This window comes from Triticum aestivum, chromosome 2B (genome assembly GCF_018294505.1).
Source record: "Triticum aestivum cultivar Chinese Spring chromosome 2B, IWGSC CS RefSeq v2.1, whole genome shotgun sequence".
Taxonomy (NCBI): Eukaryota; Viridiplantae; Streptophyta; class Magnoliopsida; order Poales; family Poaceae; genus Triticum; species Triticum aestivum.
Window position 1 is genome coordinate 502261259 of NC_057798.1, and position 7309 is coordinate 502268567.

Sequence of the window (7309 nt, forward strand, 5' to 3'; positions counted from 1 at the left end):
TGGTGGACAATTTGATGCGTGAGGTGCGCCCCAATTTTCAAAACATTTGGACTTATGTGCAGCTCTCAGCAAAAAAGACAAATCAGACCAAAACAGTATATGAACAGTACACATTTTTACAGACCTCCGATTTGTCTTTTTTGCTGAGAGCTGCACATAAGTCCAAATGTTTTGAAAATTAGGGCGCACCTCACGCATCAAATTGTCCACCACCCCAATTTTTTTCGGAATTTTTTGAATTTTTTTAGTATTTATTTTGATTTTTTTGGTGAGCGCAGGTGCAGATGAGCTCGGGCTCAGATTTGGATTTTCGCGTCTTCTATCTATAGATACTCCATATAAGTCAGTCACAACTGGCTGACCATTGGTCAACGTGCTACCCATCCCATGTGTAGAAAGCATATCCCTTCCTCATTCCTCTGCTCCACCATCTTTGAGAAGGGAAAAATAGATGGAGAGGGTGTACCAAATCGATTGGCCTGCTCGTCCATGTGATGGGGAGTGCCGGAGTGGCTGCACCAAATCGAGTGGCCTGCCCGTGCATCAAAAAAGCTGGGAAGGAGATTATCTTGGAGGCCAGATCTGAGCGAGGTCGGGGCACGCGTTCCAGCCGCGGATTTGGCGCTCCCTAGCATCGAGGCAAGGCGGTCGCCGGGGAGGCCACTGAAGAATATGAGTGATCCGTAGTTAGTAGCTTCCCTAATGGCGCTGCTATCCTGTTCATGTCACTGGGCCAAGGATTGTGGTGTCGGGTTTGACGGCCATGTTCTTCATAGTGTTCCTCATCTTATGTGGCAGAGTAGTGATGGATATGACTGTCTTACTACTCTCCCATCCTCCTCCGCATCATTATCTTGTTGGGCTCAGTGTACACGTACTTTAAAATTTCATTTACTTAGTTGATCTATTAAATTTATTCAGAGGTAAGGTTGAGTTACCTAGTTCTGGTAAATTATAATACAGACGATGAATTCATATATTTTCTTGTTGTTCATGTAAGGATCATTTAGGATATGAATTATAGAGTTATTTAACTTTTCATTGGTGTGCCTTGCATTATTTTAATGAATTGAACTTATATTACTTTTTCTGTTGACATTCTGCCAACTTTGATTATTGTCTCTTCAACTCATCCGTATCAATTATACGAAGTTTCGTCTAGCAAAAGTTATATCCATCTACTACGTATAACGCTTATATATCTTTTATTTCATTGTCTTGTCTGCACTTCTTAACATGTATATACATGAAAGTAGTGTGAGGAAATATTAATCTGCATTAGCATGTGATTGGTCTCTTTACATTCGTAGAAAGTCCACAGGTGGAGGCGAGTCATGGGCTCCCTAGTTGCTACTGCTGTCAAGTTCCACCTATGTGATTCGAAAAAAAACTTCCACCAATGTAACGTGCTACAACTTTGCATCATTCCTACTTCCTCGACACTGTTCTTCACAGGTATGCTTCCCGCCTCTAGTTGGATAAAAGGTATATTCTCTATTTGTTGTACCATATAATAGCAAGTTATATCAATGATATGTGTAGTTAAGACAAACGAAGAAGGTTCACATGTATTCACTGAATTTGGTTCATGTGTGTTAATTGATATGCAATAGATTTTTCGCATGTGTTGTAGGCGATGCCTATAACACTGGTGCTTTTCTCATTATTCTCTTCAACTGAAACAGCTGTAGGATGGAAGAGATGTTACCAAGAACACAACTCACAAAAGTGCATGTCTGAATGTATTTCAACCTTATCTACTAAGTGTCCTCCCTATATTGATCATGTGATGTATTCTTTCTCTATCCCGGTAAACATAAATTAGTTGCCTTTCAATATTGTAAAATATTTGATGCTTCTCATATTTTTCGTCCAATGAGTTCAGCAATTTTGCTACCACTGTTATTGGTGCAGAGTAAATATAATATGAAAGTTCTTGTTGAAATTAGTAGAATATGCTTTCGAGGTGTTATAATTTCTAGATATATACCACAATTGTCACAGTAATACTTGTCAGTTCCTTTGTAATTAGTTTGTGACTATCACAACATGTTCATGTACATATTTTTTTGTAATAGATCTATTACAGCTTGTCGTGAAAAGTAAAATCCTAAAAAAGTCGCCGAAAAACTTTAAAGATAGCAACCCAAAGAAGTTGGGAGACATAAATAATTCAGATATGGTTCCATTATAACTGATATGACTCAATTATCAGTACATGTTAGTCTCATTTTCCTCCAAAAGTGGTGATATCATATCTTAGAGGAGTCTGAATCATTACCTGACTTGTGGTTTTCGTGCCTCATTGCACTAAGTTCTTGTAATGTTCTCCTATGTAAAATATTTCTAGCGCTCCTTGTGTGTTGCTATCTATCTCCATCATTTTTGGCAAACTTTCTTCTACCGAGTGCCTACATTTGTGGAGTTAGTCAAGTAAAATTATTACGTTACAATGATGAATAAACATGAGTCACGATTCATTTGTTGATAAATATTTGAAGATAGTGTTCCATATGTAAGGAAGTTCTCGAGTTTCATCTATGTCTAGATCTGTATATATTCCTGTGAGACAGGTTTACTTTAGGTACAACCCTATTAAATAAATGACAAATCTTTTAGATTTCTTGCAACCATAGTCTAGCGCTGGTGTTATCACCCATAAAGAGGTTAAGCTGAAAAATGCAAATCTTAGCCAGAGTGGTGGAAGTCCAATTAAACTTTCAATAATGAGTATGCATTATGCTTTCTCTGTTATTAGAATCAGTCCTTTTTCATGGTTAGAAATATTAATTAGATTATTTAAAACTACAGAGTATAAGCATACCTGAGCATTATTTAACTTTATCTGCTGGTTTTGTATTGTGTCCTTGGTGGAAAACTCGGAGTAGTAATCTGGAAAACATTATGATGGTCATTTCACCCCCTTTACCTTTGTATTGTACGCAGAAAAAAAATCAATTCATTTCTTTTTTTTCGAGAAAACGCAAAAGAGTTTGCGTTTCATTTCATTGAACAGGAAGAGAACAGCAGTACAGGTACAACCTCCCGGGAGGAGGGACACACGCACACACACCATCGTCCTCACCAGACAAGCAGGTGAGGAGGTGCTACCAACTACAGACCGCAACAACGAAAGGTCTAGCCTTGTCCAGCCTCCAACCATGAATGGCAAGGTAGCTAGACACAGAGCCTCAAGGCCGCGTCACAGCCGTTGCCAGGCGCCTCCGAAGAAGACTGCATCTCCAGGGCTGATCGGGCCAACGTACCTTCCACCCATATGTGCCTAGGAGACGGCAGGTGGATGGCAGGACCCAGCCAGAACTAGCGAAGCCATCGTCTTGGACGTGCCGGCGCCGGCGTACATTGCGCCCCGGACGCCCACGCTCCATGCTGCAGCCCTCATCACAGCATCGCATTACCAGCAAACCTCGCCGGAAAGACCGGGGAGGCCACCATCTCCAGCTGACGCATAGGGGACTCCAAGTGCGACCCAAGCAGCGCTTTCAAGAAAGGAACGGCGCTGAGACGCCGTCGCTGCCTTGTCCAGGGAACTGGACCAAGGGTTTCCCCCGGTGCCCGAGGAGAGGGTCCAGTCTGGGCCATGACAGCGCCTCCATGGAGGTAACGGCACCCTCAGGTGTCGCCGTTGTCAGCGCAGGCCAACGCCGCGCAGGGATTTCGCCCGGCCCAAGACCAGAACCCCAAAACCGCCGAAGCAGAGCAAACAGGAGATGGGGAAGCAGATCGCCAGAGAGGACCACCAGCACCGAGAGGGAAACCACGTATTGTCACTGTCGATGTAGGGAAGCACCGGCCAGCGCAGTGCAGCAGCTGCTGGATGGCTGCCAGACAAGGCCAGCCATCGCACGGGACGCGTCGAGCAGGGCTAGTGGCGCCGTCGCGGAGACCAGCCACCTGCACCTTGCCGCCGCCGACCATGGCCGCTGCCGCGCCGGCCCGCAGCCTCCGCCACCCGGATCCGCCGGGGCACAGCCAAGCAGCCGCAGCCGCGCCCCCAAAGGGTCGCGCCGCGCCGCCCGCGTGCTCGCCACGCCAGTCCAGAGGCCCACCATCTGGATCTGGGGCCGCCGTCGCGAAACCCTAGGTTCGGAGAAGCGCAGCTCCGTCAGCCTCGTCGAGCCCCACGCTCGAGGGGGGAGGCCGCCTGGGAGCGAAGTCCCGCCGCCGCCGGATCCACCAGGGCTTTGCCCGGCGGGGAGCACCGGCGGCGGCAGGGGGAGGGGGAGGAGGAGGGGAGGGAGCGCTTGAGGGCTGCGTCGCCTCCCGAGTCGCCCGTGGGGAGGGCGACGCGGGGGAGGGGGGCGAGTGTAAAATCAGAGATTCTCCAAATTCATTTCTCAATGGGTCATATTTTGTGGATTCCACAACCTTAAAAGTTGATAGTGTATAAGTGGATACTTCTCATAGTAGCATGATGATTTTAATATTGATAGTAAGATGATTTGTTTGGCCATGTCAAACCATACAGAATATAATTAGCAATTTTTTGTTTAAATTAGTGGGGCAGTCTGTAATTGAATGTTTAATGAGTAAACAATTTTGTCCATCAAAATCATATCGAGGCTCATGAACTGATCGGTTTCATGATTGAGCGAATTGCATATGATCGGTACTTTCACTTGAATGTTCTAGTTTGTCCCGTTGTTGGTAAGCACTAAGCTTCTTGCACGCCATAGTTTTTTGGCTGCAAAAGGATTCGAAAATTGTTAGTCAGCTACCTATGCAGTTGTTATCCTGACAAGTGATGAGCCTTGATGATTCAGGTGAGAGGCAGCTCAGAAGGTCTATGTTGACTTCATTGGGCGTCGAGTTGCAGTCACATCGCAGTTTTGGCGGTTTCAGATGTTTGTCTGGCGTCACAGAACCCGTAGTCTTCGATTTTGTTAGTGGTGCTCTGGTCTGGTAGCAGATTTGGTAGACTTCATGAATCGGAAGACCTTGATTTTGTTGATGGTTCTCTGGTCGGGTAGTAGATTTGCCAGTTTGACCAGTTAAGACTCTTGGGCGTGTACTTGGTGTGTCTGGCTGGGTGTTGTTCTATTTTGTTTCCGAGCTGACTCCATGTGGAGTTTCTTTCTCCCTTTCGATCAAGAATCCATGTAGATTTTCTTTGATTGAGTCCGTCCCTGGGTTGTAGTCTTTTGGGCATGTGCCCGATTTGGAAGTAGGTGCATGCGAGGATTCATATCTTGTTTTGTCTCTAGGAAGGATGTGCACGTGAGGATTCGTATCTTCTTTTGTCTCGTGATAATGGTCGTACGTGAGATCTTTATATAAAAAAAGATGTCTTAGACTATTTAGACGTGACATGTTAAGTTAGTTGTATGGGACAATATTTGTATGTTACGCTGCAACTTTTAAATCTCAGCCGTCAATATCTAAAATTAACGACCGTGATAATTTAATCTATGTGGATCAACGTGATGGCTTTTTTGACTTCTGTCATAAGTATATAATAGATAGCCATAAGTATAATGACATAACGTGTAATAACAGTCCATAATGCAATAAATATTGATATAAAAGCATGATGCAAAATGGAAACTAGCAAGATGTAAATGAAATTCAATAATTTGGAAAAGAGACTTAATATAATGGAAAAGAGACCCCGGGGACCATATGTTTCACTAGTGGCTTCTCTCAAGATAGCATGTATTATGGTGGGTGAACAAATTACTGCCGAACAATTTTTAGAAAAGCGCATAGTTATGATGATATCTAAGGCAATGATCATGAACATAGACATCACGTCCGTGTCAAGTAGACCGACTCTTGCCTGCATCTACTACTACTACTCTACACATCGACCGCTATCCAGCATGCATCTAGAGTATTAAGTTCACAAGAACAGAGTAACGCATTAAGCAAGATGACATGATGTAGAGGAATTAACTCAAGCAATATGATGAAAACCTCATCTTTTTATCCTCGATGACAACAATGCAATACATGCCTTGCTGCCCCTACTGTCACTGGGAAAGGACACCGCAAGATTGAATCCAAAGCTAAGTACTCCTCCCATGGCAAGAAAGATCAATCTAGTAGGCCAAACTAAACCGATAATTCGAAGAGACTTGCAAAGATATCAAATCATGCATATATGAATTCAGAGAAGAACCAAATAATATTCATAAATAATCTGATCATAAATCCACAGTTCATCGGATCTCGGCAAACACACCGCGAAAGAATATTACATCGAATAGATCTCCAAGAACATCGAGAGAACATTTTATTGAGAATCAAAGAGAGAGAAGAAGCCATCTAGCTAATAACTATGGACCGGAAGGTATATGGTAAACTACTCACACTTCATCGGAGAGGTAATGGTGTTGATGTAGGAGCCCTACGTGATCGAATCCCCCTCCGGCGGATCGCCGGAAAAGGCCCCAAGATGGGATCTCACGGATACAGAAGGTTGCGGCGGTGGAAAAGTGGTTTCATGGCTCCCCCTGATGTTTTTAGGGTATAAGAGTATATATAGGTGAAAAAACTAGGTCGATGGAGCTACGAGGGGCCCACGAGGGTGGGCGGCGCGCCTACCCCCTAGGCACGCCCTCCTGCCTTGTTGCCTCCTCACTACGTTTCCGACTTCATCTCCAAGTCTTCTGGTTTGCTTTCGGTCCAAGAAAGATCATCGCGAAGGTTTCATTCCGTTTGGACTCCATTTGGTATTCCTTTTCTGCAAAACTCTAAGATAGGCAAAAAAACAGAAACTAGCACCGGGCCTTCGGTTAATAGGTTAGTCCCAAAAATAATACTCCCTCCATTCCTAAATATAGGGTGTATAGTTTTTGGCACGGAAATTAAAGAACGCACATGAAGGGAAAATTTCACAAGTTTTGGGCGAGGTTACACCTAACTAATTGACATGAGAAATAGAGGAGCTTGCCTAATATAAGAAAATGTAATCAAATCCCTAAGAACATTATCTAGACGAGTGGTGCAATGCAATACACCTTATATTTCGGATTTTTTCTCAAAAACCTATACACCTTACATCAAGGAACGGAGGGAGTATAAAAGAGCATATTAAAGCCCATTAAACATCTAAAGAAGATAATATAATAGCATGGAACAAACAAAAATTATAGATACGTTGGAGACGTATCAAGCATCCCCAAGCTTAATTCCTGCTTGTCCTCGAGTAGGTAAATGATAAAAACAGAATTTTTGATGTGGAATGCTACCTAACATATTAATCAATGTAATCTCTCTTTATTGTGGCATGTGTTCAGATCCGAAAGATTCAAGACAAAAGTTTAATATTGACATAAAAACAATAATT

General features: G+C 43.5%; 1 pseudogene; it reads left to right on the plus strand.

Annotated features, from left to right (window-relative positions):
• Positions 1 to 372: 372 nt before the first annotated feature.
• Positions 373 to 5188, plus strand: LOC123045703 (translation initiation factor IF-2-like; annotated as a pseudogene).
• Positions 5189 to 7309: the final 2121 nt, after the last annotated feature.